The sequence below is a fragment of the Pristiophorus japonicus genome, chromosome 15, assembly GCF_044704955.1.
Source record: "Pristiophorus japonicus isolate sPriJap1 chromosome 15, sPriJap1.hap1, whole genome shotgun sequence".
Classification (NCBI taxonomy): domain Eukaryota; kingdom Metazoa; phylum Chordata; class Chondrichthyes; family Pristiophoridae; genus Pristiophorus; species Pristiophorus japonicus.
The window spans coordinates 150,719,887-150,746,877 of record NC_091991.1 but is presented as its reverse complement, the minus strand read 5'-3'; the positions used below and the strand labels follow the sequence as shown (position 1 = coordinate 150,746,877).

Sequence of the window (26,991 nt, the reverse complement as noted above, 5' to 3'; positions counted from 1 at the left end):
GTTAAGTATTTTCCCTTTACTTAGGTTTCCCTACGCTGTAACTTATTATCTCTGTCAACAGCACACCGTCACTGGTGCTTTGATGCCTAACAGCTTGCTTGCCAATTATCTCTCCCATCCAATGACCTAGCAAACATCAGAAACTCAACATGTAGGAAATCATGGTTGCAACAACAACTTGCATTTATATAGCACCTTTCATGTAGTAAAACATCCCAAGGCACTTCACAGGAGTGTTATCAAAGCTTGGTCAAATTGGTAAGTTTAAAGGAGCATCTTAAAGTCAGAGGGGTGAAGAGTTGGAGAGGCATAGAAAAAGAATTTCAGAGCTGAAGGCACGGCCACCAATGGTGGAGCGATGAAAATCGGGGATAAGCAAGAGGCCAGAATTGGAGGAGTACAGAGATCTCGGAGTGATGTAGGGCTGGAAGAGGTTAAAAAGATAGGGAGGGGTGAGGCCATGGAGTAATTTGAAAACAAGCAACCCCATATCCTTCTGCATGGCAGTGTTGTGAAACCCAGCAATTTGAGAAAGTAACTATAGCAAATACATGCACTCTGCCTTTCTCAAGGCACCGGTTCATAATAGGACTTTTGATTGCGACATGATTATTGAAGGTTTATTGAGAATGAATCTGCCGTTGATAGCAAGAGGAAATTATTCCTGTAATTGAATAGCATCTGTAGTCCTGTCTAATGTATGTGTAGAATAGCACAATGGATGTGAAAATATATTTATAGCACAGAAGTCAATGTTAATTAGATTTGACGGGGTGTGGGGTGAAGTTCGCTTTTGTTTTCAAAGCCTTAATGGTATATAAATGGCACAGAGAATTTATATAGCAATGAAATTTGGCTCGAAGTTCTGCATTTGTCCTTTTAAAATGCTGTCCCAGAGTTTCCCCCTGCCATTTGTGCCTTTGCATGATCTGCTCATTGAGTTCCCACTGGCCTCATTTGAATGTCAGGGTGGCAGAGCATCTGTGAGTGTCTTGCTTTACACTGCTATCGCACTCTGGGTAACAGACTGAATTTATGAATAGCAACAGCTGCCAGCATCAGCTGATAATGGGAGTTTGTACCTTGAAGAGTCTGGGAACTTTATCCAGTGATTTTTAAAAAGAAAAAGACTTGCATTTATATAGTGCCTTTCACAACCTCTGGACGTCCCAAAGCGCTTTACAATTAAGTATGTTTTTAAGTGTAATCACTGTTGTAATGTAGGAAAATAATTTCTTCAGCTTGGAAATGCCTTTTGAACCCCTTTTTTCCCTTTCTCCTGCATTTTAGTTTCCAAAGGTCTGGACTTGCTTCTGACTGTCTCTCACAGGGTCATCCCCAATTCACAGTCAGACCATCCAAAGAGCAGATATTGCTTTTCCTATGGGCATTTACAAAAAGCAATCATGAAGGTTAATGGAGTGTTAGCCTTTGTCTCAAGGGGCTGCATTACAGAGGGGAGGAAGCTATGCTTAAATTATATAGAGCCTTGGTCCAACCCCTATCAAGGTTAAAACGTTTATGCCAGTAGGCAGAACAATGGTAGACAAGTGTATAGTGCTACAAGAAGAAAAAAATAGATGACAAATGTACTTCAGTCCAGGAAAAATAGCAATGTAATGAAAGAAAGAACTGGCATTCACATACCTCTTTATCATGCACTTGGGATGTCCCAAAGCACATTACAACCAATGGATTACCTTTGGAGTATCATCACTGTTCCTCACATCCACACTGTAGATATTGTACTGTCTGCCAATTGCATGGACACATCCAGGCATAACCAGAAAGAAACTACACTCTCAGATCTTCCTTCCAAGAATCAGAAGCATAAATAGATCAGCTGCATTCAACCCACCCATGCAAATTTACATAGATTAATGCAGCAGCACATAGTACAAACCCACTGGAGGTGCACCAATGAGAATCATGTTTAAATGGCCCAGGACGGTATTCAGGAAACTGTAGGGAAATCATATAATGTAAATTCCTCTTGAAATAATGAATTTACATGAAAATATTCTGTGTTTGTGAATGCAGGGTTGCAATGCCGATAACTATGGGCTTCAGACAATAGCATCTCCTTTACATACATTAGCACAAACACTTGGGCATTAACAAAAGGGAATCACATTAAACACAAGAGGCACAAAACAATGACAGCCTTACAAGGAGAGGTGTTTGTTCTGTGAGGATCAATTTTTGCAAAAGATAAGCTTAAAGGAACCAGTTACAGTATGTGGCTAAAATGGAGCTGGTGCTGGCTCGATGTGCCTGCATCTCACCCTCCATGGGGGGTTTAATAGGCAGAACATATTAAGCAGCCCAAAAACTTTATTATATATTCATCAGGCTGCTAACTAATCCCATAATTGAAATTTTTATGGGTTAACAGAAAACAATGTCATTTCTAACAAGGAATGGATATTAGATTTGAAAATATGATCAGCCGAATCATTGCAGTCTGATCTTTAATACGTATTTTTGAAAAGTAAATAAGCTGGCATTCATGTTAAATGGAACATTTAAATGTTAATGTTTTATTATGTCATTTTTATAATTCAATAATGGATTGCTGAGTGCTGGCAATGCAGCTTAACCAATAAGGGAATTAAGGGTTATGGGGAGCGGGCGGGTAAGTGGAGCTGAGTCCACGGCCAGATCAGCCATGATCTTATTGAATGGCGGAGCAGGCTCGAGGGGCTAGATGGCCTACTCCTGTTCCTAATTCTTATGTTCTTATGTTTAAAGGACTTCAGACCTGATTCAAAGTTAATTTTCAATTTAAAATGGGAACAGAAATAAAAACAACCCTGTAATGTCTGTAAGCTTGTAATGTTTGTAGCTCCACACTGTGGATGTGGACGTATTGTGTACTGCAATTGCAGAGTTAATCATTAAACAGAACCAGGCAATTCCGGAGACTTCTGAGAGAGCTGCCTGCCATGTAAGGAAGCTGTGTGTGCTGTGCTCTGTGAAGATATCACATTTGGCGATGGAAGATGGGATTTTTCGGATGATTTAAAGCTTAAATTTTGTTGGTGAAGGATTCAGCCAGCCGACAGAAGACATTGGAAGTTTCTGTCTTTGAAAAAAGCTACAAAAATCCGAGGTAAAATATAGCACACGGTGTGAACAGCTAGAGATTAAAATGGCAGGTGTATTGGGATATTTGGGTGAACGTTTTAAAGCGTATGTGGATCGACTAGAATTGTATTTCATTGCAAATAACATAATCGAAGTTCCAAACAATGCAGTCCAGAACCGGGCTGTGTTGGAACGTAAGAAAGCGATCTTCTTATCGGAGGCAGGTCCAGTATTATACAAAATGCTTGTAAATCTGCTTGTGCCTGACAAGCCGAAGAATACAATGCTTAAAGAGATTTTAACGAAGCTGGAGCAACACTATAACTCCAAACCATTAGAAATTGCTGAAAGCTATAGTTTTGGGATTTGGAATCAAAAGACTGATGAAAGTATCAGTGATTACATCATTGCACTAAAAAAGCTATCGATGTACTGTAATTTTGGAAACTTTCAAAACCAAGCATTACAGGATCATTTTGTTTGTGGGGTGAAAAACGATGTGATCAGAAGGAAGTTATTGACGACAGATGACTTGACTTTTGAGATTGCTTGTCAGACAGCAAGGTCGATGAGCATGGCCGAACAATATCCCCATGAATTAAATAATAATTACGGTTGTCAGTCAATCAAGGTAAATCATCTGCAGGTTCAAAGTAAAAGACGGGCATGGCCGAAAGTCTCAGAAACTGGAAATTCTAACAGAGCGTCGCAGTCGTGCTATAGGTGCCTGGGACAACACATTGCTAAAAGTTGTCCATATGTGAAGGCAGAGTGTTTCTCCTGCAGAAAGACTGGGCATCTTGCGAAGGCATGCCAACTGAAGGGTAAACCAGTTTTCAAAGCTATGATTCCAGCATTCAAAGTTATGAGTAGAAATCCCAAGAGACTACATAGCATGGAAGAACAACAACAGGACGAGGAGATATTAGAGTTACACATCATCAGGAGCACGAAGTTAACGGACAGCGATTCGGAAAGCATCAAAATCCACATAGATGTTGCGGGATTCAAGATACCAATGGAAATTGACACGGGTGCATCCGTGAGTGTAGTACCGGAGTCACTATACCGTGACAAATTGCGCGATTTCCAACTGGAGAAATCCAAGATAAAGCTGCGAGGCTACTTGGGAGAGAAAATTCCTGTGGTAGGTCGTATCATCGTACCAGTGAAATATAAAGATCAATTTCAGAACTTGCCTCTAATAGTAGTGAAAGGAGACAAGCCGGCCTTACTAGGAAGAAATTGGTTGAGTTCACTGAAGCTGGATTGGAGTTAAGATTTTCTGTGTGGAAGCGAGATTTTCATCAACGGATGAGGTTATCAAGCAGTATCCGAAGGTGTTCTGCGAAACGGGCAGTCCGATCCAAGGCTTCAAGGCGAGTGTCAGGGTACAGAAGGACGCTAGATCAGTTTACTACAAGCCACGTTCTGTACCATATGCACTCAAGGAGAAAGTTGAGCAAGAACTCAAAAGACTAGAGACTGAGAACATTATTTGTAAGATAGATCGATGTAATTGGTCTACACCCATTGTTGTTGTACCTAAGTCCGATGGTAAAGTAAGATTGTGTGGTGATTATAAAGTAACCGTAAACCAGATACTAGAAGGTAATGTCCCCAATATATTGCCAAATATAGAAGATTTGTTCACAACACTGACAGGTGGTCAGATCTTCTCAAAACTGGATCTTACGAATGCCTACTTACAGCTTGAACTAGATGAGGAGTCCAAGTCATGTTTGACTATAAATATTCATCTAGGCATATATCAATTTAATAGGCTACCGTTTGGAGTGTCTTCCGCTCCTGCCATATTCCAAGGGGTGATGAACCAGATTTTGCAAGGTATTGAAGGGGTAGTATGTTATTTGGATAACATACTAATTTCAGCACCAAATAGGCAAATTCATAATAACATTTTGAATGAAGTCCTCAATAGCTAGAGAAGCACAGAGTATCAATGTCTGCTCGTAAGTGTGAGTTATTTAAAAACTCAGTGGAGTACTTAGGGTACAGAGTAGACAAAGATGGTTTACATCCAACCATGGAAAAATTGGATGCAATTAGAAATGCATCCACTGCCAGGAATGTCACTGAACTTCATTCATTCTTGGGTCTTTTGAACTATTAAAGTTCCTACCAAATTTGGCTAAAGTATTATATCCACTGAATGAACTTTTGAAAAAACAGGTCCATTGGAAGTGGTCAAAAGAATGCGATACAGCATTCAAGGAGTGTAAAAGCAAATTGGTAGAGAGCACCATGTTAGTTCACTATGACATATCTAAGGAGATTAAGCTAGCATGTGATGCCTCTCCATATGGAGTTGGGGCAGTAATCTCTCATGTATTAAGTAGTGGGGAGGAGAGACCAATTGCTTTTGCTTCACGCACTCAGTGCCAGTGAGAGTAATTATGCGCAAATTGAAAGGGAAGCTGTGGCATTAATTTTTGGGGTCAAGTAGTTTCACAAATACTTGTAAGTTTACCATCGTTACGGACCATAAGCCCCTAACAGCAATCTTCCATCCAAAGTCCCCAGTTCCAACATTAGCTGCAGCCTGAATGCAGAGATGGGCTTTGATTTTGTCAGCATATACATATGATATTGAATACAGATGATCAGCTGATCACAGTAATGCTGATGCAATGTCTAGATTGCCTTCCCCATCACAAGTTACACCCAATAGGGAAGAAGTGTTTTATTTTTCATACACTGCCAGTCACAGCTGAAGAGATTGGTAGAGCAATCAAACGTGACCCAGTGATGTCAAAGGTGTATGATTATATTGCAAATAGATGGCCAAACCAGGTAACAGACAAAGATACACACCCATTCTTCATTCAAAGGAATGAATTATCTATCGATAAAGATTGTATCATGTTGGGTGCAAGAGTGGTTATACCAAATAAATTCAGGTCCAAATTATTAGGAGACCTCCATGACCAGCACCTGGGAATGTGTTTGACCAAGAGTTTTGCACGCAGTTATTTATGGTGGCCAGGTCTTGATAAAGATATAGAGTACATCGTGAGTCAGTGTACGACATGCCAATCGGTAAGCAAGCAACCACCACCAGTACCATTACAGCCATGGAAATGGCCTCCCAGGGTGTGGCAAAGGCTACATATTGATTTTGCTGAGTTAGAAGGACAACAATTGTTCATTGTGATTGATAGCCTTTCGAAGTGGGTTGAGATGTTTCCAATGTAGAAAATAACAACAAGTAAAACATTGGACATTTTACGAAGATTATTTTCTTCATTTGGCCTCCCTGAAGAAATTGTTTCGGATAATGGACCACAATTTCGTTCAGAAGAATTTGCACAATTCTCGAGCAAAAATGGTATGAAACACACCAAGGTTCCACCATACCACCCTGCTTCGAATGGTGCAGCAGAGCGCACTGTACAAATTGTAAAACGTGCCCTCATAAAACAAATGTTAGATCCAAATCCAAGGAAATGACAGTAGTCATTGGATCACACATTGGCTAATTTTTTGATTACATATCGAAATACTCCTCATACAACTACTGGTAGAACACCAGCAGAGTTGTTTCTCAAACGACAGCCATGAACCAGATTCTCGTGGTTAAAGCCAAATTTGACACAGTCCATAGAAGAGACACAATTAAGACAGAAAGAGAATCATGATAAAGGTAGAGTAAAAGAGAGAAGTGTGAAATTAAACCAGAAGGTGAGAGTGAAGAACCATCACCATAAATGGTTAAAGTGGTTACCAGGAAGAGTGGTGAAGATATGTGGTCCTCGCACATATTTGGTAAAGATGTTTGATAATGGACAGGTTAGGTTTGTTCATATTGATCATATTTTACCTAGAGACATGGAAGGAGTTAAAGGTGGGAATGATTCAATTATGTCTGACTCATCAGATAGTTTTGATATACCAGCAGCAAATCCTAAATCCAATGTATTGGAAACAAATCCAGGAGAGGATCAGAATGAAAGTCTGACTCCGAGTCAGGAAAACAAAGAGCCTGAAGTTAGAGTGAGTTCAAATGAAAATCAAGGAAATTCCTTGGAGGAAAACGTTCCTCAGGATGAGCCTCGAATGAGTTTAGATTCGACACCATGTTTGGAAGGTTCTGTTCGAGAGCGAAGGTATCCTCTTCGAAACAGAAAACAAGTGGTAAAGTTAAATTTGTAAATATGGAAAAAAAATAAGTTTATATCCTGTGTTATGTATAAACATGAAAGTTATGTATGATGTTTGTTATGATGGCTTCTTCATTAAGGAGGGAGAAGTCTGTAAGCTTGTAATGTTTGTAGCTCCACACTGTGGATGTGGACGTATTGTGTACTGCAAGTGCAGGGTTAATAATAAACAGAACCAGGCAATTCCGGAGACTTCCGAGAGAGCTGCCTGCCATGTAGGAAGCTGTGTGTGCTGTGCTCTGTGAAGATATCACAAACCCCAGGATGGTACTGAGTCATACAGATAGAATTATAGAATGATACAGCACAGAGGAGGCCATTCAGCCCATTGTGCCTGTGTCAACCCTCAAAGAGCTGTCAATTAGTCCCATGTCCTTGTTCTTTTCCCACAGCCCTGTAAATGTTTCCTTTTTAAGTAGAGATTCAATTGCTCTTTGAAAGTCACTATTGAATCTGCTTCCACTACCCTTTCAGAGAGTGCATTCCAGATCATAACTCGAAGTAAAAAAAATTCTCATCACCACCCTGCTTTTTTGTTAATCATTTTAAATTCGCGTCCTCTGATTACTGACCCTCCTGCTAGTGGAAACAATTTATCTCTCTCTCTACCCTTTCAAAACCCCTCATAATATTTGAACACCTCTATTAAATCCCTCCTTAACCTAAGGACACCAATCGCATCTTCTCTAGCTTCTTCAGATAACTAAAGTCTCTCATCCCCAATACCATTCTGGGGACTTGAGCACATAAATCTAGGCTGACACTCCAGTGCAGTGCTGAGGGAGTGCTGCTCTGTCGGAGGTGCCGTTTTTCAGATGAGATTTTAAACCGAGATCCCGTCTGCCTTCTCAGGTGACGTAAAAGATCCCATGGCACTATTTCGAAGAAGAGCAGTGGAGTTATCCCCGGTTTCCTGGCCAATATTTATCCCTCAATCAACATAACAAAAACAGATTTTCTGGTCATCATCACATTGCTGTTTTGGGAGCTTACTGTGCGCAAATTGGCTGCCACATTTCCCACATTACAACAGTGACTCCAAAAGTATTTAATTGGGTGTAAAGCACTTTGAGAAAGGCGCTATATAAACACACTTCTAAATGGGGGAAGATTGTAACCAGGGCAGTTACTTCAGTGTCCCTGGGCTAGGAAGAGGAAATATCAATGAAAATTGCCGCTCCAGATAGTTATCCAGTGACCTCTGTGGGAAAGTGTCAGTGTGGGTGTTGGGGGAGGACTAGGTCGGGCTTGGCTGTGTTGTCCACATGGCCAAATAGTCTGCTGACAGACAGACTGCCCTATGAAATGGACATCCTTGACTGAGATATTAGAGAGCTGCAGCAACCATGGAACTGTGCTCCAGCATGAGTCATCACCTTTGAGAGAAGAGGAAAGTGTCAAATTTTGTTTTATAACATCCCGATGAAGTGCCTTGGGATGTTTTACTACCTAAAAGGTGCTATTATTAATACAAGTTGTTGTGAGAGAAAAGGAGAGAAATCTTCAATCAGACATGATAAAATCAGTGGAACTGGTAAGGAAGTTGCTTCTTTTGACATACAAAGAATCATACAGCGAGATGGAAAATCCAGCTACTCTGTCCTGGCAGATTAATCCTTAATCACTTAAAAAAAAGACGTATGATTAAAGGCAAGAGAATAAAGACTCACACTCTAATAGTTGTGTTTACAGAAGGAAGGGACTAGCCAGATAAAGAAACAAGCCACGATTGATCGATGCTCCTGTACCACTGTGTTTATAATGAGCTATTTATCTTTGTTGTTGCAGGAAGTACAAAACACACTGAATTTCACCATAATCTCAGAAAAAGCTTCATGCACTTTCCAAGAAGATATTTATTTCTGACAATAGCAGGTTTTATTTTGTATAAAAACACACCTCATTGTATATTTTTTTCATTCGTTTGGAAATTTTGATTTCTTTTGTGTCGGGTGTTTTTGCTGCTGTGCTCATCAGAGCAAGGAATGTCAGTGCTATATATTGGAACACTTTTCAATCCAGCACAGGCCAAGGGGAGGGGAGGGAGGAAGGGGAAGGAAGGGAGGGAGGGGAAGGAAGGAAGGGAGGGAAGGGAGGGAGGAGAGAGGGGAGGAGGGAAGGGAAGGGAGGAGAGGAAGGAGAGAGGGGAGGAGGGAGAGGAAGGAGGGAAGGGAGGGGAGGAAGGAGCGAGGGGAGGAGGGAGAGGAGGGAGGGGAGGAAGGGAGGAGAGGGGGAGGAGGAGGCGGAAGGAAGGATTTCTTTCTTTCATAACCTCATGATGTCCTACAGACAATAAAGTACTTTTGAAGTGTAGTAATGTAAGTAACATGGCTGCCACAGCAAGCTCTCACAAACAGCAAATAAACAGATGACCTGATCGCCTGTTGAAGAATAAATATTGGCCAGGACACCGGGGAGAACTGCCCTGCTCTTTTTAAAATATTACCATGGGAGTTTTAACGTCCACGTGAGAGAGTAGATGGGCCCTTGGTTTAACGTCTCCTTCGAAAGACAGTGCGGTATAAACCCAGTTACACACTGGACACAACAGATTCCCTAGTTCTGTCAGTACCCTGCAGTCTGATGAAGTAAATGGCACAGTCATCATACACTTATACATAACTTTTCTTGCAGCAGCTCGTCAGGTCAGATCCTATCGCATTGCCATGCATCCTGCAGCCATCAAGAATCATCAGAGGGCGCAACTCTGAACACGACTTGACATGCTTGGCATGCTCTCCCTGTGCCAAGTAAGTGACTGAGCTTCAGCAGCAGATTATTGTAACCCTAAATGGGCAAGGAGTGCAGCAGGAATTATTTAACATTATACTGCCAATTCCGCCAATAGCAGAGAGACTGGCACCTAACATTAAGACTTTCCAGCCTAACATTGGTTCTCCATCAGATTTCATTATTTAATCATTATTCACCATATTTTCCCTGGCAATCAGCTGATAAGTTAACAGACACATTTGTAACTGTAATTGTTTGGTGCCACTCTTACCTAGCCAGCCGGCGAAAGTAGCACTCTCGCCTCTGAGTCAGAAGATTGTGGGTTCAAGTCCCACTCCAGAGACTTGAGCACAAAAATCGAGGCTGACACTCCAATGCTGTGCTGAGGGAGTGCTGCACTGTTGGAGGTGCCGTCTTTCGGTAGAGATGTTAAACCGAGGCCCCTTCTGCTCTCTTGGGTGGACGCATTATTTCGAAGAAGAGCAGAGGAGTTTTCGCCAGTGTCCTGCCCAATATTTATTCTTCAATCAACATCACTAAAACAGATTATCTGATCATTATCACATTGGTGTTTGTGGGTGACTACACTTCAAAAGTACTTAATTAGCTGTAAAGCGCTTTGGGACGTTCTAAGGTTGTGATATCATAGAATGGTTGCAGCACAGAAGGAGGCCATTCAGCCCGTTGAGCCCGTGCCGGCTCTCTGCAAGAGCACTTTACAAGTACCACTCCCCCACCCTTTCCCATAGCCTTGCAAATCTTTTTCCTTCAGGTACTTATCCAATTCTTCTTTGAAAGCTACAATTGAATCTGCCTCCACCACCCTTTCAGGCAGTGCATTCCAGATCATAACCACTTGCTGCATAAAAAGATTTTTCCTCATGCAGCCTTTGGTTCTTCTGCCAATCATCTTAAATCTGCGTCCTCTGGTTCTCAACCCTTTCGCCAATGGGAACAGTTTCTCTCTATCTACTTTCTCTAAACCCCTCATGATTTTGAACACCTCTATTAAATCTCCTCTCAACCTTCTCTGCTCCAAGGAGAACAACCCCAGTTTCTCCAGTCTATCTACGTAACTGAAGTCCCTCATCTCTGGAACCATTCTTGTAACTCTTTTCTGCATCCTCTGTAAGGTCTTCATATGCTTCCTAAAGTGTGATGCATAGAATTGGACACAATACTCAAGTTGAGGCTGAATCAGTGTTTTATAAAGGTTCATCCTTGCTTTTGTACTCTAGAGAAAGGTCCTATAGAAATGTAGGTCTTTCTTTTTAGAGCATCTGCAGCACTGGCTTCACTTCCCACCCTCAAACTGTTACCTGTGGATTCCGTCAAGGCTTCCCTTTACCCTCTCCTCTGCCTCATCTACATGCTGTTCCTTGGTGACATTATCCACAGACATGGAGTCAGCTTCCATCATCTTCATCATAAGCAATCCCTCGAAATCGAGACTTGCTTCCACTCTAAAAGTGAGTTCTTGGGTGACTGAACAGTCCAAAATGGTAATTACAGTCTCTGTCACAGGTGGGACAGACAATCATTGAAGGAGAGGGTAGGTGGGAAGACTGGTTTGCCGCACGCTCCTTCTCCTGCCTGCGCTTGCTCGGTGACGAGACTCGAGGCGCTCAGCGCCCTCTCGGATGCTCTTCCTCCACTTAGGACGGTCTTTAGCCAGGGATTTCCAGGTATCAGTGGGGATGTTACACTTTATCAAGGAGGCTTTGAGGGTATCCTTGAAATGTTTCCTCTGCCCACCTGGGGCTCGCTTGCCGTGTAGGAGTTACGAGTAGAGCGCTTGCTTTGGGAGTCATCAAGATCCACGGCATGGCCTTGGACAACGTGGACCACTTTCCATACCTCGGGAGCCTATTATGAGCAAAGGCAGACATCGACAACGAGGTTCAACACTGCCTCCAGTGCGCCAGCACAGCCTTCGGCCACCTGAGGAAGAGTGTGTTCGAAGATCAGGCCCTTAAATCTGGCACCAAGCTCATGGTCTACAGGGCTGTAGTGACATCCGCCCTCCTATATGGCTGTTCATGTACAGTCGACACCTCAAATCGCTGGAGAAATACCACTAATGATGTCTCCGCAAGATCCTGCAAATCCCCTGGGAGGACAGATGCACCAACATCGTTGATCAGGCCAACATCCTCAGCATCGAAGCACTGACCACACTTGACCAGCTCCATTGGATGGGCCACATTGTTCAGCTTCCACGTGTGTGCTGATGACACCCAGTGTTATGTATTGTCCAGGTACATTAAATGTATAAGTACAATGGTGCGCCACAGAGGGCGCTGTGGTGGGAGACCTGAAAGTACCTGCAAGACAGAGTATAAAAGGCTGCCCACCACATCTGAGAGCCACTCTGGAGTTACACAATAAAGGACTAAGGTCACAGCAGTTACTAACAACACCAGACCGTGTGGAGTCAGTGATTTGAGTGCTACAAAAATCCACCCAGATCTACGTCTCCACCACCTGTCAGGTTCGCACAGTGCCTCTGTGTCATCAGACTGTTTGTGGAGGAGCCACAATTTCCTTCAATCAAACATTGGGAAGATTGAAGCCATTGTCTTCGGCACCCGCTACAAACTCTCTACCCTCGCCAATGATTACATACCCTTCTCCAACTATCGTCTCTGGCTGGACTAGACTGTTCACAATCTCAGCCATTTATTCAACCCTGAGCTGAGCTTCCGACTCCATACCTTCTCTGTCATAAAGACTGACCACCAACGTTCCCTGTAATTTTTTATTGGTGTTCAGTCTCTTTAACTGGCTGTGCAACCCATTCAATTTGTCATGCATGCGCGGTTATTTCAATTAAAAAGCCAGTGTGCGGCCTGCACGGGACCTCCAGACCTCTGCAAGGCCACGCAGCTTAACAGGAACATTGCTGCCCACCTCCACCCCTGCTTCTGCTCATCTGCACCTCATCCATCACTTTGCCAACTCCAGACACTTTCTAAGCCAGCATTTCATCATCTTTCCTCTGTAAACTTCAGATCATCCAAAACTCTGCTGCCAGTAAGATATCCTGCACCAGGTCCCACGTACCTATCAACCCCTGCCCTTGCTGACCTACATTGGCTCCCAGTCCCTCAAGGTCGCCAATTTAAAATTCTCATCCTTGTTTTTGAATCCCCTCGTGTCCTTGCTCCTCCCTTTCTCTGTTATTTCATACAGACTTGCAACTACCCTCCCTAAACTCTCTGTTCTTCTGACTTCATCCTCTTGGGCCTCCCCCAGCCCTTCGCCCCACCATTGGCGAGCACATCTTAAGTCCACCATCTGAAATTCCCTCCCTAAACTTCTCCTTCTTTAAGATGCTTCTTGAAACCTACCTCTTTGACCAAGCTTTTGGTCAGTCCTCCTATTATCTCCTTCTTTGGCAGAGTGTCCATTTTTTTTCTGAATACGCCTCTCTGAAGTGCCATGGAACATTTTTCATTTTTCTTTGTTAAGGGTGATATATGAATGCAAGTTGTTGTTGTATGAAAGCTATTAAACATTTAAAACCAATATTGTTATTAGCAAGTCTGTTGTTTGGTAGATTTGCAGAGGTTATAAATGTGCTGTAAATAAACATTTATCATCCTGTGTGCGTGTTAGAACCTGCTGGTGCATAGTCTGCTTGAATACCAGGGTTTTATTCTGAGAACACAAATGATTTTCCCATGGCAAATGGCTTAGGGATCAGGATCCCCTGAGAAATTACTCAAAGGCTGAGAGTCTTCCACGTGCAATTTCCTTCAATCGTGAGGTCATTTCTCATATTTTTCCATGGGACTTAGGCAAATACAACTAGATTCACAGCAAGCAGTCGTAGTTGCTGGCATTTTGTTGACAAAAGAAAAGACATCACTGACCTATTATATCAATCATTCATGCTGGCAAACTCCTTCCTCTAAACTCAACTGTATATAAAAAGATGTATGTTTGCAAACTTAAAGCTGTGGTGTCCTGGAGCTCTCAACTGATAAATTTAAAAGTATTTCTTGAAGTTTTTTTGTACATTCAAATTTATAATTATTCAATATTTTCAGAAACATAATGGTGCAAATTGGTGAACACTACAGTTATTATTACAGTTAAAAATGATGGAACATGTGGAGTAATGATTTTCTCATGGAAAACTCCAAGGAAAACAGTGAAGTTGTTTTGTGTGCGCGTGTGTGTATGTATGTGCATGTGGTGTGTGCATGTCGAGTGTGCGCGTGTGTGTGCGTGTGTGTGCACATGGTACATGCATGTGTTGTAAGTGTATGTGCAGGTGGTGTGCACATGGGGGATATTTAAGGTACAAGTATAATCTTCAAATTATCAATACAATGCCTTTAAGAATCTCCCACAGCACACTAGTAAAGTCTGGAAGTATGTTAACATAAGAACGGTTTAGGGAGGGAATTACAGATGGTGGGACCCAGACGGACATTGCCCCAAACACACGCACACACATACACAATTCTAGGAGCAAAATTCTTATTGAAATATGGAAGAAATACAGGGGGAAGGGAAATTTACTTTCAGGATCAGTACCCAGGGATTTGGAGGAGGAAGTTAGGCAGGTTTTAGCAAAGGGAAAAGTTTCATGTATAAGTGTAAACTTACTCTTCCCAAGTGCGACAGTATCTTGTACATGCCTGGATGCAACTACTGGTTCTCAAGGTCAGCTTGCAAGAACTTTGACAGAGAGGATGGTTTTAGAAAAATCTCAAATTATAACACCAAAGTCAGCCATTACAGCTCTCTAGTGACTCCTGGTGACCAAGAGCAGAACTGACACAGAGCTTTACACAGAGAGGCGCTGTGATGCCATTTTGGGAACCTATAGAGGAGTGATAAAATAACTTAAAGAATTGTGATGAGGAGCTGAGAATTTCCTTTTGTCATACAAGAGTCGACATTTTAAGGTATTTTCTCCCTTTGTTTTTTTTCTGGGTCTTACACTAATCTTGGCTGGAAGCACTAGCTCTCTGGCTCCTGCTGACATCACTGTGAACTCAAATCTTTACGAGGCCTTCAAGAGTAACCCTGAGGGACTCGCCTTCTCCCCAAACCCCATGACAAAGTACATGATTTCTGCCTGCTATTTCCTAATTACAATGGCAGGGGCTGAGGTAAGTTTACTTAGCAGGCAAAGAAAACCCATGGTGCAAATACATGCTCAACCTCTAAACTGAAAATTGAACAAATCTAAAAAGTTCAAAGTTAATGGAAATAAACACAGGCAGTACGAGAGGAACTTGGCAGTGCCTGATGTGGCAGTCATCCATCAGTGCACAGATAAAGAGAGTGGGTGAGAAGCGGAGGAGGCAACAGCTATCCAGTCATCACTCTGCAGGAAGCACCATGAATAAATAGAAACGAGATGCTCAACAAGCCCTGAATTGAATCATATGACATGGCAGTGGAATTAGGTCTTTAAATCGTACTCAAAGTTGCTGCAATTTATTAATTTAGCACAGTGATATCAGAAGCAATGTTATCCTATTGTACCGTGATTATATTTCTCAGTCAAATTTAACAACATGAACAATTAATGTTTTCTTTTCAAACGACACTTTTATATTTTTGTGACTAGACTAAGCTTTTTTAAAAAAAATTTAATTTTTTTTCTTTGGGACACGTTTTATTGTTTGTTTTCTTATATTTTCATCTCCTGCTCTCCGTCTGTCTGGCCCAATACCTGCAGCTGAAAGGTCAGCCTTTGGCCTAGTCTCAGGCTTCTGCCAATGCCTCCTGAAAGTGGGTGTGAGGAGGTGCCAGAGACTGTCCAGCCATCACTCCCCTCATTGGCTTTATGAACATAGGAACATCTGAACAATGATGGACAGGTAAAGACATCTGGTCCATCGAGCCAGTCCCACATAATTGCGATACCTTGTGTATCACAACTTATACACTCCACTCCGCCCGAAACCATTTGATCTCCTGGGAGAGGCAAAAAAAAGATTTTAAAAACCCAAGCCAATTTGGGAAAAAAATCTAGGAAATTACTCTTTCTCGACCTTCAAGCTGCTGGCTGAAGCTTCCCTGCTCCATGCAGCTCAGATTTTATGGAGTATGATCTTTCTGGATGATTTTTGTTATCAACAGCATCAAATTTCTCAATTATCACCTCTGCCCCTCCAATAAAACATGTTTTAGAAGCCCAAGGAATTTACCCTCGAATCATAGAATTTGACAGCACAGAAGGAGGCCGTTCAGCCCATCTTGCCTGTGCTGGCTCTTTGAAAGAGCTATGCAATTAGTCCCACTCCCCTGCTCTTTCCTTATAGCCCAGCAAATATTTCCTTTTCAAGTATATATTCAATTCCCCTTTTGACAGTTATTATTGAATTTGCTTCTACCATCTTTTCAGGCAGTGCATTCTAGATCAAAATAACTCCCTGCATAAAAATACCTTTCCTCATCTCCCCCAATTCAAGGTTTAAAGTTTATTTCTAATCCAGATATTGTAGCACTGGATGGGGCCGAAATTCATGCCTGCCAGAAAGCTGGCGCACATTCCGGTTTTAAAAAGTTTTTACCGTCGGGTGCAATGAGGCGGGCTTTCGATCGATTTTCATCTATTTGCCTTTTTTTTTCGGAGCGAACCTGAAGCCGGTCATAATGGGGGCCGAAGTGTGCTGGTAATTGCTGGTGAGGGCAGAGCGGTGATGACGTCATTGCACGTCTGCATCACCATGTATCTCCTCTGCTTTAAAGGGGAGATAATCGGTGAATTTATTGAATCGGTCACTGGGCCACCAGGAAGGGCTTCATCCAGGCCAGCAGCCTGGCACCCAAGAGGGGGTGCTCGGCTACCTGTTGGCGGCCCGGCCGAACCCGGGTGCACAATGGTCCGGCCTACATGACAGTCGGCGGGCAAAAAAAATAAAATGGCAGCCCCAGCAGTAGGCCTTGCCTTTAATGGATGCCGCGCATTCAGGGCTCACAAACAGAATACAAGGTGCACTGACAGAGAAAGCTGTCGGGAGCACCGCTTGGCGGGGATTCGATTTTTCGGGCAGAATATGGACGGAGGTGTGGTGTCCTGGCGGTGCGTGTACTGATGACGTGGCGGGGCAGAAGTGGGGACCGCCAGAAAACACTCCTGCTTAATTTAGCTTGCAGTGGCCATTCAACCAGAAATTGGCGGCCATGGGATTCCGCTGCAATAGCCATATTTTGCCTGAATTTCAGCCCGATGTGTTGTTCTCAGTAGGTATGAACTGACTCTCAGTTAATATATTTCACATATAGGAAACCCACTCAAGGAAACAACACTGCCTTATTAACCACAAGGAAGAATCAGAGGCATTAGGAGATTAAAAAAAACAAGTCTTGCACATTACTTGCAACGGTTCACTGATATTTTTTAAACCACTAATTAAAATTAATGAATTAAAAGGTTCATTAGATTTCCTGTTTTAGAATCTCCCAAAATGGCTGGAGTGTGAAAGCACAGTTACAGAAGCGACACAACTGAAAATAGATTAGTCACATTCAATATTGAAATTATAGCTTGACCTTCCTGCACTCTTTATATTCCACAAAGAGAAGGACATAGCAAGTAATGCATGGATTGAATGATATGGATTACATTTATTCCCATTTTAAGCACTGCATCAACATCAACTGCAAGCTGAGTCCCTCATTTATTTTGGTATTTTCAGCACAGAAACAGGCCATTTGACCCAACAGATCCATGCCGGTGTTTATGCGCCACACATACCTCCTCCCACCTTTCATCGAACCCCATCAACAGAGCCTTCTATTCCTTTCTCCCTCATGTGCTTATCCAGTTTCCCCTTAAACGCATCTACGCTATTCGCCTCAACTACTCCCTGTGGTGGCGAGTTCCGCATTCTAACCACTCTCTGAGTAAAGACATTTCTCCTGAATTCTCTCTTGGATTTATTAACTTATATTTATGGCCACTAGTTCAGGTCTCCCCCTCAAATGGAAACATCTTCTCTATGTCCACTCTTTCAAATATTTTCATAAACTTGAAGCCTCTATCAGGTCACCCCTTTGTCACCCCTTTTCTAGAGAAAAGAGCCCCAGCCAGTTCAATCTTTCCTGATAGGTATAACCTCTAAGTTCTGGTATCATCCTAGTATTTGTGGTAAATGGCTACAGCACCTTGGACTGGGAGGGGGTTGGAGGGAATCAGCTAGGGCACCAACTGGAAACTGATTTTTAGAGAGACTGGGTGAGGACACGGTTATAATCAGCTAGCTGCAGTCAAACAGCCACTGTCTCAGTTCACATGTAAATAATGGCAACTTTGAGGAGGTGCTGGAGGCAGCATCCATGAAATAGGGTCCCAGGATGGGGTCAGCAGCTTACGAAGGCAGGGTGGAAGGGGCAAGGAGAAGAGAAAAATAAATTTATAAAATGTAATACTAACACTTTTCCAATAATGTACATTGCATCCATTAATTAAGAAAGCTAAAATCATATGTATACCACACTTGAGTTTACCGACAGCACTGTAGTAACACAGGTTCAAGTACTTGGATTTTACTGCATGCTTCTCTTCCCCACTGCTCTTTCTGTTTACACATCTGGTTCTGTATCAGGTTCTATGGGCTCAATCTTCCCCAATGCCGTTTTTTGGCGTATTTGAAGAGTTACACCCGTTTTTTTGGGGTCCTCAGAACACTTCTTTGCTCTCTCCAAGGTGCACGCCCTAGTATGGACCACACCCTGGTCTGTGCATGCACAATAGGCTTGCTTAGAACAGGATGCTAGGCATTCAATGAAGACATTTGGGGCAACAAAGTCTAATGCAATTCTTGAATTTTTGATTTCTTTCAAACTACCACCCCACCAGCGAACGTCTCCTCACCGGGCTCGAGGGTCGAAGCGTCGGCTGGCAGAATTTCTCCCTCGCCTGGACACAGGGGCTCGGGGCTCGGGGCTCGGCTTCCACACACCCACCCCCCCACCCCGCCCCGGCCTTCTTTTGAAGCCGAGCCTTGAGCCCCTGTGTTCAGGCGAGGGAGCAATTCTGCCGATGAGATGTTCGGTGGTGGGGTGATGCATTGAAAAAAATCTAAAATTCAAGAATTGTATTAGACTTCCAATTTCTCCCTTTTGACTTTGAAAAAATTAAGCTTCATGATATATATTCTCTGCCTTCTTGACACCCTGCAAAACTTTGGCTAAAAATAATGTTGTTTTTCTGCGCCAATTTTGTAATGGGCACTGATTTTTCTTAAGTGCCCAGAAGGTTTTTTGGGAGTAGTCACATACACCGTCCTAGGAAAAATGTAAGTTGGTCAAACTTGCTTAAATCTGAAAAACTGGCATGACATCAGGTTACTTCCCCATAATGCAAAAATATTGTAACCTATAAAAAATCGTACCTAAGTGAATTACGCTGGCGCAGATAATATGGGGAAACTTGGAGATTTTTTATTTACTCCAAAAAAAACGGCGCAGTTTATTGGGGAAAATTGAGCCCATATCTCAATCTCAACTTGTTCCTCTAATTTGTGGCTTCTATCTATCTCCCTCTCTCACTCACTGTCTCCTTCCTCCTCACCACTTTGCATTTCACAGGGCTCTCTGCGAACACAGTGGGCTAGAAATTCGTTTTTTGGTGAAAGCGGTATCTTTTCGCCAAAAATATTACTTTCACTCCGCTACTGCTGCGAGGCCTAAAATTCGGGCTTCAGTTTGTGCAGCGGTAAAAATCGGCATTGCACGAGGATTCGTGGCGCAAACACAAATTTTCTGCAACTTTACTCCGAGGCCGATACCGCTGCAAGAGAGGCCTTGCGAATGGGGAAAACACCCAAAAAAAATTGCCAAAAACAAAAAAAAAATCACAAAACATTAACAAGACACTTAACTGCGAATCACTGCAAAAGAATAAAAAAATATAGGGCTTGACTTTTCACTTCACATCGCCCATATATCGCCCAAAACAGCCTTTCATCGCCCACTTTGACAAAAAAGTGAAAATTCAGGCTGGAGCATCGCCTAAAAATTATCCCCCAACTTTCGGCTCACATTGCCGAGCTGATCGCCCACACATCGCCCATCCCAACTTTCGGCACATCGCCGGGCTGATAGCTCACCGAGAACATCGCTGGAGAATAGTTGGTTTTTCCTGGCTTTCCTCACAGAACTCGGCACTACGGAGGAAGGGAGAAGGCTGCTAAAACAATGGACTTTCAACATCCTTTTACTGATAGATCCACTCACATTTATACTTAAATTTAAATGTACAACTGTTGCATTAATGTTTTAACTTAACTTTACTTACGTTATTAAAAGACAATGCACAACAATTGTAAGATTCAACAAAACATTATTATTAACAATTTCAATTTTTAAACAACTTGGGGTGCAGCGCCGTGCTCAGCCAGCATCGCATACCACAATGCATTGGTGGCGGCGGCGTATCTCCTCCAGCGTCTGCTGCATTTCCTCCACTTGGGCAGCAGACACCTGGGAAAAATTCTCATGTGAACTGCTGGAGATGCTCACGATTTATTGCAACCGTCTCCTCGCACAGGGAGATCAAACCCTCTATCCGATTGTCCACTGCATTACTGACAAGACTTTACATATTAATGTATCATGTGGATTTAACTGCCCCAGAAGACCTGCCGTGGCTGCATCAGTCGCAGATGGACACAGGGTTTTATGGGGAGCACAAAGAGAAGGGGGCATTACATCATCCGTACATTGCATTTTAATTAAATGTTACATTACTTTAAAACTGTCTCACACATTACTCACGTGATGCATGGGAGGGTCCCGCAACACCACGGGTGGTGGCGAGCAAGTGGTGGTCCCCACCAGCGCTGCTGCATGCTCCTCCAGCTCACTTAAAGTCTGCATGTAAGCAGGGCCCCCCCCGGTGCACCTCCGCTGTGCCCTGTTGTTAGATACCTTCTTCTGCAAACATGAAATAGCATAGCATAAGCTAATTGACTCGGTAGTTTCATGGAAAGACAACAGCTTCAAACGTTACATGCAAATGAGAAAAACAATTGATGCACGGTTATAACAAAGATCAGCGTGTTTTGGATCTACATATGTATATATGTGTATGAATGTATGTATGTGAGAATTTACAACATTTATTTCAATCCAGGAGATTCACTATTACAGTTTTAATTAAAATCTTCATCAATACAATATATACTCTAGCTGATGCCACAAGGCTGTTTCAGCGCTTCCGACACTAGTCAGGCCCCCTCGCCTCCTGGGACGCCAAGGAGACGACGTCCGCTATCTTGGACCACAGCTTCCTGTACGCCCGGGGTGGAGGTTTGCCCTTAGCACCCCGGGTAAGTTCTGCCCACCTGGAGTGGACCTCCTCGACGAGGGCCTCGTTGGCCTTGTCCGAAAATGGCTTTGCCCCTTTCCGACCCCCATCCATGCTCTCGGAAGATGATGATGATGATGACATCTCTACAATTTATCCAACTCTCCAACTCTTCAAAGGCAAAAAACACTATATCCAAATCTCCAACGGCAAAAAACTCCACAAATCTCCTCCCTCCAACTCCAACAACTCTCTCCTTTATCTTTCCTCTCTCTCCCACCACAATCGACCTTACTGAGTATGTGCGGATGACCCCTGAGCTCCCGAAACGCGTGAAATGCTGTCAACCAGAAAGAAAAATCACACGTGCAGAAGCCCGTTGTTAGGGAAGCTTTTGCCTTCCACATCGCTGGCCGTTCCTTGGGTGGGCGTCACATCGCTGACTTTTTGCATTGCACATTCGACATCGCTGGCCTATTGCCGAGTGGAAAATCGGCATTCAAAAAATGGGCGATCAGCCAGCGATCGGTAAGGCTGAGACATCAAACATCACTGGAATATCGCCCAAAACAGGAAAGTGGAAAGTCTAGCCCAAAGACTTTAGCTTACCTTTTTTGCAGGTCTTCACAGTTACCGCTGCTCCAAGGACTGCAACCTAGCTTTTTACCCGGTGTTTCCTTTCATCCCAAATACGGGTGCGCTGTGAGCCAAATTTTTGGTGAAAGTGATATTTCGAGTCTTGCATGGAGGCGGTCCGCTCCCCAGTGGGACTTAACAACCGCTGCCACAAGACTTTTCCAAATTTTCCACCGCACCGATTTCCGCCAAAAATGGCAAAATATCACCAAAAAAATCAGGCGCAAGGTTGGCGAATTTTTAACCCTATTTATTGATGCTCTAAACGATCTGTTGATTTTATCTGGACTGGAAGCTCAACTGCATTAAGCTGTCAGCCAATCCACCTACACATACAAAAAAATAATAATTTGCAACATCATGATGTTCTTTAGTTTTTAATTTTTTTTAACTAATTTTCATTCTTGGAAAATAAATGTAGGTTGACAATATGAACATAGAATATTCTAAAATCCTGGTCAATTAAAGAAAATAAGCTACTTATCATGTATGCAATATGTGTAATGGAGATCCACCTTACTGGTTTATTTTCTATAATTTCCCTTCTTTCACCCCCGTTTCTTCACATGGGTTTCTCTTGATTCAGCTCTTTCTTGTGGTTTAGCTCTTCCAAAGAGCTGGCATAGACAGAATGGGCCGAATGGGCGCCTTCTTTACTGTATGATTCTGTGATGTAGGAAAGACGATTTTAACTCAGTGGAGATGGAGCAGTAGTTAAAATCAAGGTAGTCGACTTACTGCTATACCTCAGGCATTCCACTGAATCAGGCAGTAGCCTCATTAATCTAAACAAATCAAGGTCCTGTGACATACATAGGACCCTCATGCAATTTTGAGGGGCTCTTGGGTGGATTTTGCGTAATGCTCGCTCCACTCGGTAAAATCTGGCTGTCAAGAGGAAGAGGATCCAAACAGGCAAGTCTGGAATTATTTTTGTGGTACCGGGGGGAATCGGTTCTTCTCTGGGCTCCATGAGAATAATGTGGGCCGCTGCCACCCCAAATCCCTCCCCACAACTTAAACTTGGGCTCATCCAAAACTGCTGTCCATATCATAACGCGCACCAAGTCCAGTTTACCCATCATCTCTGTAACCTCCACCAGCCTTACAACCCTCTGAGATCTCTGCACTCCTCCAATTCTAGCCTCTTATACCTCCCCAATTTTAATTGCTCCACCACTGGTGGCCGTGCCTTCAGCTGCCTAGGCCCGGAGCTCTGGGATTACCTCACTGAACTTCTCCAGCTCTCCGTCTCTCTCTCTCCTGCTTTAAGACGCTGCTTAAAACCTACCTCTGGCTAAGCTTTTGGTCAGCTGTCCAAATAATTATGTAGCTTGGTGTCAAGTTTTGTTTGATATGCTCCTGTGAAGCACTATGGGACGTTTTACTAAGTTAAAGGCGCGATTGAAATGCCGACCTGAGGAGTGCAGCTTGCCCGTAGTATATTAAGGAGGCCCCACTCTCAAAACGGACCAGGCCATTTGCCAGAGGGATGGGGCAATGGCCTTATCGTTTAATCCACCATGAATGTGTGTGTGTTTATCATATTCAATATATTTTCATTGAACTAATAAAATGATGACATCACATGGATGGAGGACAGTGATTGCTTCTTCCATATTAATTGAATCACTGGACAGGGAATGAATTTTAAAGAAAGCTAATAACTGATTTAATTTGATTCAACTGCTGATTTTCTAACTTAATTTATAATTATATTATATATTATTTAATTTTGTTTAATTATAATTGATCTTTATTATACTGATTTTACTATTATATATTCTTTATTATATTATTTACAATGTAATTTGAATTTCTTTTTTTCGCCTGTGTCTATCTGCGTGCGCATTGTGGCTGCCGCTTTGGGCCCGAGCCTGTAACTTCTTTTTACACCTCCTTCTCATACTTTTTCTCTCTTTCCCTCAATGGTCAATATCTAACGTGTTGTAAAATTGTTGTGAAGCGCCTTGGGACATTTTACTACATTAAAGGCGCTACATAAATAAAAGTTGTTATTATAATAACCACTAACGATTATTCCAGCAGCATATCACGTCATTATTTTTCTGCCCTCCTTTTTTAATATAATTTATTGTTCGTAATTTTTCTCCCTTTAAGTCAGTTGATTCCTGACCCTCTGCTTCTCTTGATCTGGCTAGTAGGATGTGCATGATAGGAGCCTGGGATTTCACCCTCTCTCTCCGGTAATGCGCACAGCGATGATGTCACAATTTCAGGGCGAAGAAGAAACGCCGTACTGCCACTGCAAAGCTCCTGCTGAATATGACGGGAGTCGATGTTATCGCCGCGCCCAGTCGCAACCCGGTTAGTGCCCTGTTATTGCAATAACGGGAGGCGCTAACGAGGCCAATTTCGAGGCCTTGTAGGGTTTTTTTTTACACACACACACATACAAACACAAATGAACTTGAGTGGTTCTATCTGTAAACATGGTCCTGACCTTTCTGTGGCTCTCCATTTCAACTCCCCATCCCATTCTCACTCTGACTTTATAGCCTCCTACGCAACTTTTCTCCTTTAGAAGCTGACTGACCTGTTGTGCATCTGCTATTCATTTTAATTTGCTTCAATAACTTTGGGTGGTTATTTCAACTATTTTAAAATTACATAGTTCCTTACTCCTTGCGCGCACACACACACACACACACACATACACACACAATACCATATCATGTTTCTTTTTACTTCTCCTGGTACAGCTTTTTTTCCCCTCTATCATCCCTACCCCTTTCTTTCAACAGGTTGCTCTTTTGGTTTACAACAAACGATGAGGTCTATCTTCCACAAGTCATGGTAAATAATGGAACAAAACCTTCAAATTGTCAGTGCAATGCCATTAAAATCCTAATCCCAGAACTGCAAAGATCAAATGATATTTGCAGCAGGAGGTGGGAAGAGACTGTTGTTGCCTAGGAACGGCAGCTGCTGCTGTCATCAGTGCAGACTGACTGGTCTGACTTAAATCAAGACTGACTTCATTAGACTGCATGAGGAAGCAAAGGGAAAACATCTCAGCCCAGGCATGATTTATTTTTGAAGTAACGATATCAATCTGATACTGTCTACAGTATCAAAAGTAATCAGAAAGAGCAAAAGCATAGGCCTAATTAAATCAGTGAATTTAAGCGTGTTATCGGGAGAGCAAGCAATTCCTGAAAGATGTCAAGAGCTCGGACCAAGGGACTGTGGGGTATAGATTCACCTTGGGCGGTTGCATAAAATGGGCAATTGTGAATCTTTACACTCTGCCTGATTTTCTTTTCCATTGAAATGTGTATTGCAATATGGTTTTTTCACCTCATACTCCATTTACTTTATAATGCTGCTGCTGCTGTTTATGATATATTCAAACACGTAGACAAATCTGTGCAATAATGAGGTGGCCCCGCCACCTTGGGAGGCACTGTGGGAGAAAATTTGGCCCCTTAGTGCTGCCCGTTATTGCCAGTAGATGGTGCTAATGCGGCGTTGAGACCAGTACCGACAGGGCTCGGTTAATCCAGTACCGCACGCCAAATTGGGACTCTCGTAGCGCTGCCGGTAACAGCTATCACCGGGGACCTCAACGCCGGGGAGATCGTGATGTCAACGTGTGTGCAACACTCACTGAATGCCTGATTTCCCAAATTGCTTTTAGCCACTTACCTCACCGCCTGGAGTAAACACCACCAGGGAGAGCTGGCATGCAGCATTAGGAAGCCAGCTGCTGGGATGTTATTTAAAGGGATCATCAGAGATCACTCGCACCTCAGGTTAGTGCAGTTTCAGTTATTTTTTGTTAGTTTCACTACTGCAACAGTTTCATTGAGTAATTTCAAGGTTCTTTTGTATCAGGAATCTTGTGGCAAGTACAAATTAGCTACATTTATTCTTCAAAGATTCAAACTGCAACACGATAAGATTAATGGGAGCTGTACTGGCATGCCACTTCGTCCTCCAGAATCTACGGCAGAGGGAGGGTAGGCAGCAAGAAAGATGGGATTATGTGCACAGAGGGAGGAGGAAAAGGAAGATGAGGAGGAAGAAGACGAGGAGAAAGAAGACGAGGAACGATCTGCCATGCGGATTTGTAAATAAGTGCTCCTTCTCTTTGTCCTTCTTCTTATGGTTGTTGAGGCAGCTGCATAGCCAACAATGCTGAGAATGAAGTCTTGCAGCATCAATGAACTTCCCCTTTAAGTAGTAAAAAAAAGCCTGTGGCAATCATGAGTTGCGATTAGACTGCACCCGATATTGGTCCAGCCTTTAAGTGTAACGCCAATGAGCTTGGGTGTTTAGACTTGATTTAACACTCCAATCATTTTATCGAGCAGTCTAGAGCATTTTCCACTGCTGCTAATTGACCATCTTTTGTCTTAACACCACCCATTCCTTGGCTATAATGAATTTCCAGCCCTAAGTCAAATCTAATGACAAACTAGAAACAGAAAATGCTGGAAATACACAGCAACTCAGGCAGCATCTGTGGAGAAAGAAACAGAGTAAACATTTCAGGTCGGTGATCTTTCGTCAGAAATGGAAAATGTTAGAGATGTAACAGATTTTAAGCAAGTACAGAGGCAGGGAAAAGTGGGGAGGAAAGTACAAAAGGGAAAGTCTGTGATAGGGTGGAGGGCAGGAGTGATTAAACGATAAATGGGATGATGGTGCGAGCAAAGGGGAGTGATAATGGGACAAGTAAAGAAACAAAAGATAGAGGAGCTGCAGATGGCAACCTAATGATGTGGATTTCATCAGTGCCTCTGGGGACAGCCTCACCCTCAGCGGCATTATAAAAATTGCCCAAGAAACAGGCTGCCATCCTTTCTGCCCATTGGCAGGGTAAGCAACTCATTTTTCTCATACATGTAGTTTTGTGCTCATTGCCCTTTAGATACCTCCCACAACTGTTAAAGACGTGACTAGAAACAAAGTTGCAAACTTCAGCTTAAACTAATTGTGCACTGGTGCAGTTGTTTTTGATGTTGTGGGAATGCACACCTGCCCGAGCCTGAATCAGGTCGAAGAGGGAGACAAGAAAAAAAGGTTAATAAGTTGTCTTCTGATCCG

The 26,991-nt window shown here is 42.8% G+C and overlaps 1 long non-coding RNA gene across 1 annotated transcript in view; it reads left to right on the top strand.

Moving 5' to 3' along the window:
- The window catches only part of LOC139225908 (uncharacterized), a 32,232-nt gene extending 6,566 nt beyond the window's left edge, over positions 1-25,666 (top strand). Inside the window, exons 2-3 of the long non-coding RNA XR_011587174.1 lie at positions 24,084-24,246; positions 25,580-25,666. This is a non-coding gene — a long non-coding RNA (uncharacterized lncRNA). The remainder of the gene's footprint in view (positions 1-24,083; positions 24,247-25,579) is intronic.
- Positions 25,667-26,991: the final 1,325 nt, after the last annotated feature.